The sequence below is a fragment of the Chionomys nivalis genome, chromosome 6, assembly GCF_950005125.1.
Source record: "Chionomys nivalis chromosome 6, mChiNiv1.1, whole genome shotgun sequence".
Classification (NCBI taxonomy): Eukaryota; Metazoa; Chordata; class Mammalia; order Rodentia; family Cricetidae; genus Chionomys; species Chionomys nivalis.
Genome location: NC_080091.1, coordinates 43790057 through 43800140, shown reverse-complemented (window position 1 = coordinate 43800140; position 10084 = coordinate 43790057).

Below are 10084 nucleotides of genomic sequence, written 5' to 3'. Positions count from 1 at the left end.
AATACTTGCTCGAAACCGTCTACTTTTCTGACTGCTGCCCATTTCTAGGAATCCCTGTATGGCTGTTGTCAGAGACACTCACACATGCCTGATGCTCACCACGGTGTGGCTTAGTCTTGTAAACGGCATAAACACTTGTGTATTCAACAGTGTGGACCAGGGCCCAAGTATGGGCTGCTGCTTTGTGTCCGGTTCCATAAGCTCAGCCACTTCACCCAGCTGGAGAACAGAGGGCCATATAACTGGTCCATAGAAGTGCGCCCCCCAGGTGATGAGAGCCCACTTGGCTGTTAGGAGATGCTGTGACTGGTAATGTACCTGAATCTCCAACCTTTCTCTACCTGCCCTGTCTCCCACCAGCCAGGCTAACTACCCAGTGTTGGTATGCTCAGCGCGCTTTTTAAACAGCCCCTTACTAGAGGGGTTCAACTCTGCCTCCAAAATTCTGAACTCTAGCATGGGGCTTGCCTAACCAACAGGGTTGCCAGCACTGGCTTTGGAGCAATTGCCCTGGGTTCATCTCTGAGGTGGTTTCATGCTGTATTATTCTGCTCAGGTGAAAAATAGCCTCCACATTTGTGAAACAGGGGCAATAATCTCAACCTTGCAGTGTGTTGAGGGGAGTTCACAGAGCACTTCCAGGGCAGTCCTGGGGTTTGTGGAATGCCAGGTAAATGCGGGTTCTACCCTGGCTGACATCAGCTAGGGCAGAGCACCACTACCACCCCAGGAATTTGACATCATCAGGGAAGTGCTGCCTGGCTTCTTCAAGGTGGCTGCATCTGGAAGCTTCTGGCCTCAGGCAGACAGAGTGCCTGGGTAAAAGGTGACCTAATTATTAACGCGTGCTGCAGAGATAAAAGTCAAGACGCAATCCACCCCTGAGCGGACTCTGAAGGAGCCGATACTGAAAGCAGTAAAATTAATCTCATAGAAAAACACAATTAGCAGTCTCATTTCTGCATGTCGTCTCCTGCCACCCGGGGTGAAGCCTGGAACGCGGTGAGCCCACAGTCTTCGGGATTGCCTCCTGGTTTCACGGGAATGGATGAGTCTTGCAGGGGAAACGTTCTTCCGTTCACATTCAAGTATCATTGCTGGAGCTTTTAGAAACTGTCTTTGGGAGCCAGAGGATACTGTTCTGTCTTTATTTCTTACATATCTCAAGTTGTTTCTGTCTGATGAGTGCCAGGGTGTGGAGAACACACCCCACACAAGGAAACTCCAGTACGTGCAGTGAACAAGCCCTCCCTGCCCCATCCATACTCCCACAGCTCTGAGAGAATCTGGGTGTTGAAGACCCGCGGCAGACCCTCAGAGGTAGACAGTACCTTCTGAGCCTGTGTCTACAGAGACGGGAACAAGGCTTCCTTGCCTCCCAGGGTTAGTTGAAGAAGACTCTGTAGGGCAGGCTGGCCACAGAAGCTCAACACTGTTCATGTTTTCCTTGACAACCAGAGCTCCACACACCCTCCCCTTAGCCACTGTATGCATGAGTCACTCGTCCAACAAAGAGCAAATTAAGGGTCTGGGAAGATAGTTCAGTGGGTAAGGGTGCTTGGCACAAACCCGAGGACCTGAGTTCAATCCCTGGGACTCACAAGGTGGAAGGAGAGAACTGACTCCCACGAGTCTCCGTCCGACCTTCACATGCCCTCAAGTAGGCAAATAACTAATAAGAAAATTAAAATATGTAAAAATATTGAAGGGCGACAGCTCTTGCGGCTACATTACCACTCCATTAGTTTCTTAGGAATGTCCAGGTGTCAGTATGAACCTAGGCACACAGCCTCAGAGCTTCAGTGCCAAGCATGCTGTCCCCAGGACCACATTCCCTCCGAGACTCTGGGCGGGATCTGCTGAGTGACAGCCCTCAGCACTCCGTGGCTTGTGGCTGGGTCAGTCCATTTCTGCTGCATTTTATGCTTCCTTCTTCCCACAGAAGCCCTAAACCCAGGGTGACCCCATCTTAAGAGCCTCACCATTTCCTACCTGCCAAGACCCTCACTGCAAAGGCAGTCATAGTCTAGGGTTGCAGGCAACATTAATTTTGGGGGGACAGTATTCCACCCGCTGAGGCCTACTTAGCTTCTATTAAATGTTCCTTGAGTTTGTAGGTTTGTATTATTCCTTGCAGTGTAGAAGAAGAACCCTGGCAAAGAGCTGTGGTGTACATAGTAAAGATTATCCTGCTGGACTGTGGGGCTGGAAGACCCAGGTGACAGCAGAAGCCAACTCAGAGGCTGTGCAGACGGCACCGCCCAGGGACATCTGGGGCTGGGTCAGGAGCCCAGGGCATGGTGACTGACGCAACCTCGGCATCATAGCTGCAGGCTCACGAAGCCAATTTCATTCTTCTAGAAACACTACATTCTCTTCAAGGTCCCGTTTCAGAACCGGATGACGTGTCTTGCATGTCAGAAGAGCTCCGGTCCAGAAGGAAGCAGGCCGACTTAAGTGGATCAAAATTCAATTGCCAAGGACTCTGCACACAAACATTTCCACCTGACCTCGGCAGTGGGTCAGAGAGATGAGGGAGGCCGCACGATGGGGAGAACATTATAACTCATGGCTGATACAAAGAAGAAAGGAGGCACGCCATGGCCAGAAGTTCAAGGGCAGCTCAGGGCTTGCAGGCCAGGGCTGGCCAAGGGGCCACTTGCTAATTCCCCCACAGACACTGACCAGAGTGGCCCAGCGGGTCTCAGAAGGCTGCCTGCAGTGCAGCCCAGCCCTTGGCTCCCATCTCCGGCACACACTGATCCACTCCAGGGAGCTCGTGTACTTTGTGAATGCTCCAGGAGACCCTGGCTCCCCAGAGCAAGCAATGAATTGCATTTATCCATTTGTGAGCCCTTAAAAAAATTCAATAATTAATTGAAGCAGACAGTGCTGTTGTTACTTGAATCTGGCCTTTCTGTGGCTTTGACTCTGGTACGGTGCTTTCATAGTCATTTGCTGGCTAAATAATTTAATACGAGCTGTTTCTATGAGCTAGAAGCCCGGTATTTCTCTGGTACTGGCCGATCCTGGAATGCTGTGAAGAAAAGCAGTCAAGAGCCAAATGAGATTATACGATCTGGTAATTTATCTCCAGGTTCATGCACTGGCTTGCTTGACCTCGGCTGCCCTCAGTTTGGTTGTGATTTATGTCGGGCCATTCTTGACATGGTGACAGCCAGCAGTATGGGAGCAGATTAAGCTGGGGGTATTGAAGTCCCTTTTTGCCTTTCCTTACTTTATGGGAGGGGAAACTCAGGTCTGCTTTGCCTAGTTCTTCATGGCTCGTGGCTCTCTGACCCTAAAGAAACAAAAGCAGTGGCCGACCCAGCTGATGGCGGGGTGACGTTGGGTACCGGGACTGGCCCTTCCTATTGGGGCCCAAATGGGACTAGAAGTCCAGAGCTAGGTGGCCTGTCGGAGCAGAGGAGTGGAAAGAGGCTGGGGGGTAGGGTGGGGCTGTGGCTCAGGCAAGCAAACTGAGTTCTTCAGGTGTCTGCCACACTCCCATTTTTGGCCAGTGCCTTCCCCAACATCTTAGTTATTTATCTTTTCCACTGTGAAACAGTGCTTGACAAGAGACAAAAGGGAGCTTCATTTTAGCTCATAGTGAAATTGGAGGCTCAGAAGTCATGGTGGCAGGGACTAAGGCAGCTGGCCACATCACTCCTGAAGCTGGGTGATGTGGGCTTCCCCTCTGTATGCTGTGAATACCACTGGTTATTAAATGACTGTCTTGGGCCTGTACAGGGCAGAATAGGGTAGGTGGGGAAAACTAAACTGAATGCTGGGAGAACGAAGGTGGAGTCAGTGAGAAGCCATGTAGCCCCACCAGAGACAGACATCGGAATTTTACCCGGTAAATCACAGCCTTGTGGCAATACACAGATTAATGGAGATGGGTTAATTTAAGATATGAGTTAGCCAGAAATATGCTTAAGCTATTGATCTAACAGTATTGCAAATAATATGGTTTCTGTGTGATTATTTTGGGGCTGAGCAGCCAGGAACAAACAAGCAGCCTCTTACTACAGTCAGGAAGTTAAAATGAATGATCCTGACCAGCTAAGTTTCTTGTTTTGGTTCAATCCAGGAGCCCAGCCCATGGAATGGTGCCATCCACATTCAGGTTGGACCATCCCACCTTAGTGGGTTCACTCTAGAAACTCCTTTATAGGACCTTTATAGACCCTGCAGGTGTGTCTCCCAAGTGACCCTAGATCCTGTCAAGTTGACTGACAATCAGTGTCAGTCATCACACTGGGCATCAGCTGTGTTGGTGGCTGCCTTTCAGAGTGTGGCTGGAGGACACCTGGAGAGCACACTGGTGGCTTTGGTACTCACTGCAGAGTGCCAGCTATCAGCACAGTCATTTCAAGTGATTATTGCTTCTCCTCCATCTGCAAAATGGGTATAAGAATATCTGCCCCCTTCACTGATCAGTTTTTGTGATGCTGAAAATATAAAAGACAGAAAAGGAAAGCAAGGAATGGAAAAGAAAGGATTTTTCTCATTCTTGTCATTGTCACCATCCTTGCTGTTGAACGCTTGCCCTGGAGTAGACAATGGGGCTGCCCCCTGGAGGTTCTAGGAAGTTTTCAGGTGGGGGTAGCATTTGTACCACCCAGGACATGAAAAAGGGGCCTGCATTCTTTAAGCTTGGGAGTTGAGGAGAGCTGCTTCACAGGGCGATATGCAAAGTCATGGCAGGGTGTGGGGTCTGAGGGACCTCTGGAGAGACCTCAGCCGAGACGCAAGTGCGGGAACCATTATCACCCTTGGGCCAGCAGGAGATGGAACGGGGGGTGGAACCTGGAAGAATGGGGACTGTTTTGGTGTAGTATGGCCAGCCCCAAGTCCAATACAGAAGGTCGTGGTCCTACTGAGAAACTCCTCTTTCTGAGAAAGGGTCTGGGGACCGATTGTCTGCACAGCACTGCAAGGTCAACCGCAGTGTGGTACCTGAACTTTGCTTGTGTGTGTCAAGTGACTCTAGGGTCAGCCTGGTGAAGCCCTGTTTCTGGGTGGTCTGGGGAGGCTGGCATGTGGACCAGTGGACTGTGTGGATCGGATCAGTCCCTGATCTAGTGAGCACCATCAGTCAGCTCAGCCAGATCAATCCAAACCAAAGGACTCTGTCTTGACTGGAGTCAGACACTCTCCCCCACTGCCTTGGGCCATCAGAGCTCAGAGCCAGCTGGCCGTGGCCTCTAGGCTCAAACTGGTGCCCTTTCTAGGGTTTCAGAAGGCCAAAGGGCTCACAGCCCAGAGTGAAATGGATCTTAAAAGTAATTTGGGAAAATTAGCAAGCATTGAGATGTCAATTAAATCTTTAAAATGATCTCATCCCAAGCCAACCCAAAACACATGTATACAGGAAAGTCTGTATGCCTCTGGGCCCCTTTAATAATATTTACTCTGCTCCTATGAACATAAGCTAAGAAAGAGAGACAGTCCCTTTATTTTCTGACTATTTGCGGCTGCTTTGTGTGGCTAAGCGCTGGTAGGGACCATGAGGGCAAATAAAACGCGAGGACCCATTGCAGGTTGTGTACATGCTATGCGCTGTGATAATGCTTGGAGTTTTCCATGAATGAGTGCTTTTGAAGTAAGGATAAACCTAGGAGACGGAATGTCACAATGGTGTCACGGGCAACCCTGCTTCCAGCATGAACTGGACTTGAATTTCCTCACTGTGCCTTGGAATGTGGATTTCAGACTTTCTGAATGCATAAGGATAGAGTGTACGGTAAGCGGATGCCCATCGGATGGACCGCTCAGAGCATATTTCAGGCGTTGGGACTTGGTCCCCAGTGTGATATTATGAGGTGCTGGGACCTTTAAGAAGTGGAGCCCGCTTGGGGTGGGGGTGGGATTGCTGGAGCACAGTATCCACAGTCTAGATACAGGGCATACTGAAAAACTGAAGTTGTTCTGCCTGGATTTACTCGTGTTCTAGAAGGACATGGAAAGCAAGCCCTGCATAGAGGAATGTAGAGGGGGAGGCCAGTGATAGAGAGGAAGCAATGTTGGAGAAGGGCTTTGAGGGGAGGCCTGACCACTAAGACAAGGGGGTGAGGAGACAGCATTCTGGGTGGAGGAGGCAGCATCTGGGAAAGTGGTGTGGAGGGGTGATGCGGCTGGAGCACACCTGATTCTTCACACTTGCCAAAATCTGTCTCCCTAAACCGCACCTGTGTGCTTGCTGACTGACAGCTGACAGGTGGGATGGAAAACGATGTTAGTGAGGGTGCATGCAGAGCACACCAGCAGAGACAGCCTGTACCAAGTAAGAAACCACATTGAGTAGAGTAGGAGGTAGGATGTACCAGGAGCCGAGAGAGGGAAGCACCAGGTAACTGTTAATATCATTCTTTAAAAAAACGGATGAAGGAGCTTGGGTTTGATGTGGCCACACAGTGGAAGGCAGAGCAAGGGCTTTGCTAGCCACCAAAGCTGCTATGGAGCCTGTCCTCGGAACAGATGAGAGGGTACAGACTTCTAGAAGTTGTGTAGACTCTGAAGCCCATCCCGGGCTTGTGAGGCACTGTGCAGCTAGGAACTGGGTGTCTCTGAGTTGCATACAGTACTCCAAAGGACCACTTCCCTTAGTCAGCCAGGGAGCTAACAATACAACCACAAAAAGTATCCCTCACCTTGCTTGTCCAAGGGTGCAGAATTAGAAGCCAAAACACTAATCACAACCACAAAAGGAACTGTGTGGTGATAGCACCTCTGAGTCTCAGAATACCACTATGAAGGTTTTATCACAACTTCTATCTTATAGATGGGGAAACTGAGGCACAGAGTTTTTTTTTTAGCCCACTTGTTCAACATCCTAAAAGACAGACATGATTCAAACCAGGCCACAGTTCTATGGCTTGGTGTGGTTTGTCCCCAAAGGTCACATCCTGAATGCGTGAGCATCACTACACGGTTGGGGTCCTAGACTGAACAAAAAAGAGACATTTCCCCGCTGTCAGACTGCAGATGCAATGTGACCAGCTGCACGCACCCCCACCCCCACACTTTCCCCTCCCTCCCTCCCTCTCTCCCTACCCTGATGGACTGCATACTCAGAATGTGAGCTAAGATGAATCCTTCCTCCTTAAACTGCTCTTGCTAGATGCAGCGGGTCACATGGCTCGACCATTCAGAGTGAACCTGTCCATCTCAATGAACACAGTCTAAAGACACCCTCACAGACAGGTCCATAAGTGATTCTAGATCCTGTCAAGTTGCCAATCACCTGGACCATCTCGACAGGGCTAATTAAGTCTATGTTGACCTATGTCTTTGATCCTCAGAACTGTAAGCCAAGTGAACTTTGCTTTATAGAGCACTCTGCCTCCAGGGTTTCTATTATAGTCACAGAAAACCAACTCATAACTATGGTGTAGCTGTGACAATCTGGATTTCAATCAGTAACGTGGGGAAAGCCACAGAAAGCCTTGGCTTGGAATGGCAGGTTGAGGAACAGCATCTGAATGCAAGGGTTGGGATGGCTTTGTCTCAGGAGTGACAGATGGGATCAGGGATGCTGAGGTACACTTCCAAGACTCATCTGGATAAATCACATAGTCCCTCAATAATCTTCTGTGGCCCTGGGAATTAGACTGTGGGTGCTAGGATGGAGATGGTTCAATGATGTGGCATTTCTGACCCTGGCTTCTTCAACATAATCTGATGTAGGTGGGTCTTCTATCTATCTGTTGCTTTCATTGGTTAATTAATAAAGAAAACTGCTTGCCTGATAGGGCAGAATTTAGATAGGCGGAGTAGACAGAACAGAATGCTGGGAGGAAGAAGGCAGTGAGGCAGATGCTATAGCTCTCCTCTCCAAGATGGACGCAGGTTAAGATCCTTCCTGGTAAGCCACCACCTCGTGGCACTACACAGATTATTAGAAATGGGTTAATCAAGATGTGAGAGTTAGCCAGTAAGAGGTTAGAACTAATGGGCCAGGCAGTGTTTAAAAGAATACAATCTGTGTGTTATTTCCGGGCATAAGATAGCCCTGTGGGAGCTATGCGGGAACGCGGCCTGCAGCTCCTACTACAATAATCCCTCCCTCAACGAGCCCCTGACTTCCCCAGAGTCATCTTCACCTCCTCTTCAAAGTCCGTGGTTCCCCCAAAGCACTGAACCCTTGATATCTGTGAGTTGAATGGTGGCCCCATAAAGATTGACCCATGTCTTGACCGTGGGGACCTGTGAGCCTGACTTTATATGGCTCAATGGCTACCACATACACCGACTTAAGAGCAATGGATATGATTCAGTTAAAACACTCAGTGAGTTGGTCCCAACTCAGTGATGAGTGAAACATACAAGGGAGAGGGGAGGGCTCTGCTGGGAGTAATGTAAGACAGGTTGGAGTGATGTGGCCACCAGCCAAGGACTGCTTGAGCCACCAAAGCCAGGTTCCTGGAGCCTTTAGAGGGAGCCAGGACCTGCCCACACCTTGGTTGTGGACTTCTGGCCCCCAGAGCTATGCACACCTTTCTGTTCTTTTAGTGTTGCTAGTTTGTGGGTCATGTATTCCAGGGGCCACAGGAAGTGCATATGTTGCCTCTGCAAGCTTTCCTACCAGGACTTACTTCCTCCCCTGAGCACGTTCCCTATTCTGATTCTGTCACATCCCTGGGGGTGGGGGAGCTGATGCTTTGTTCAGGGAGGGTGGCAGTGTCTTATGTACTTTGCATTTCCTGTGTCCTCTGTGGGGTCAAGATATAAGCAAAGAAAACCAAACAGAAGGAAAGAGCAGTGCCCAGGCCAGCAAGTCACAGCATAACTAACTGTAGCTGCTCTGGGATGGCCTGGTTCTGGCAGTCTTGGAGGGAGAGGGCGTCACTAACCTTATTGCTCCTTCGATGGATTCTGACTCCAGAGTAGTCTAGTGCTAGAATCTGAAAATTGAATTCAAGATGGGGATAAAGCCACTCTCTTCTTGCACAGACCAGACAGCCTGACTGGCAGGTCCCCCATGCTTGCAGGCTGGTGTCTGAGTGGCTTCTAACTCCATTCTCTGCTGCTGAGAGGGCAACCTGATGTCACCCAGATACCCTGAAGGCCCTTCCCTCTACCTGGAAAAGGCACCCCAGAGGGAACTCTGGGCCCTGGCCAGGCTGATCTGACTTGACTCAGAGGTAGCCTGGACCTTACCGGAAGCCTGGATAGGGACGCAATGGCAGCAGATTCCCCACCCCACTCTTTAAAGGGTTCCTCCGGGAGTTTGGAACCTGGACCTGTAGGCCGTTTCTGACCTATAGGTTTCTGTTATTTCTCAGAGTCCCCTGGGGGGATGTTTAGAGCCCAGGGTAACAACCATGGGGACAAGTAAGTTCTCGGGGCCACAGAACGGTGGTTGTGGAAAGTGCCGTGCTGCTCCTCCCGCACCTGCAGCCCTATTCCTTTTGGAGCTTTGCTCCCATATCCAAGTAGTGTTTCCTTCCCCGCATCTTGTGAGCAAAGCTGGCTAGAGGTTTGTAAAGCGAGTGGCCTTCATCTGGGTAGCTGCAACAGCTGCCTGGGACACCAGTCATGCTAGAACTCCGTTCTTCCATCTGGGTCTCTGTACTAGATAGGTGAGCTGTGGCTGCCATGGGGAGGTCCTTGTCTTCCCTTCCGCAGACAGCTTTGGTTAGCCTGCCTCTCTTGACCGCACCGAAGCTCGGAACACCTGTCCTCTTGTCTCCACACCCCAGGCATGCATCCGTAGCTGTGGGACAGCACTACCTCACATCCCCAAACCTTCCTCTTTTTATAGAGACACGCCCTCATTTTCCATCTCTTTGCCACCCAGCCTCTTAGGCCTAGGACACTAAGGGCCACCTAGGTCTGTCATCCACACTGTCCTCCGAAAACCTTTGTCATTCTTCAGGATCCTCAAATCTGCTAGGCGGTGGAGAGCAACACTCTCTTCCTTCCTTTGGAGCTCGCTGGTTTTGCAGCGTCTCCCCGTCCCTTCCCTTTCCTTCCTCCTTCCCGACCTCCCCGTGCTCGGCCACCGCCCCAGGGTTGCGCAGCCCGCCGGGGTATCCCCCTGTTCGGCATCTGGAACCTCAGGTTCTCCTTCCCCGGG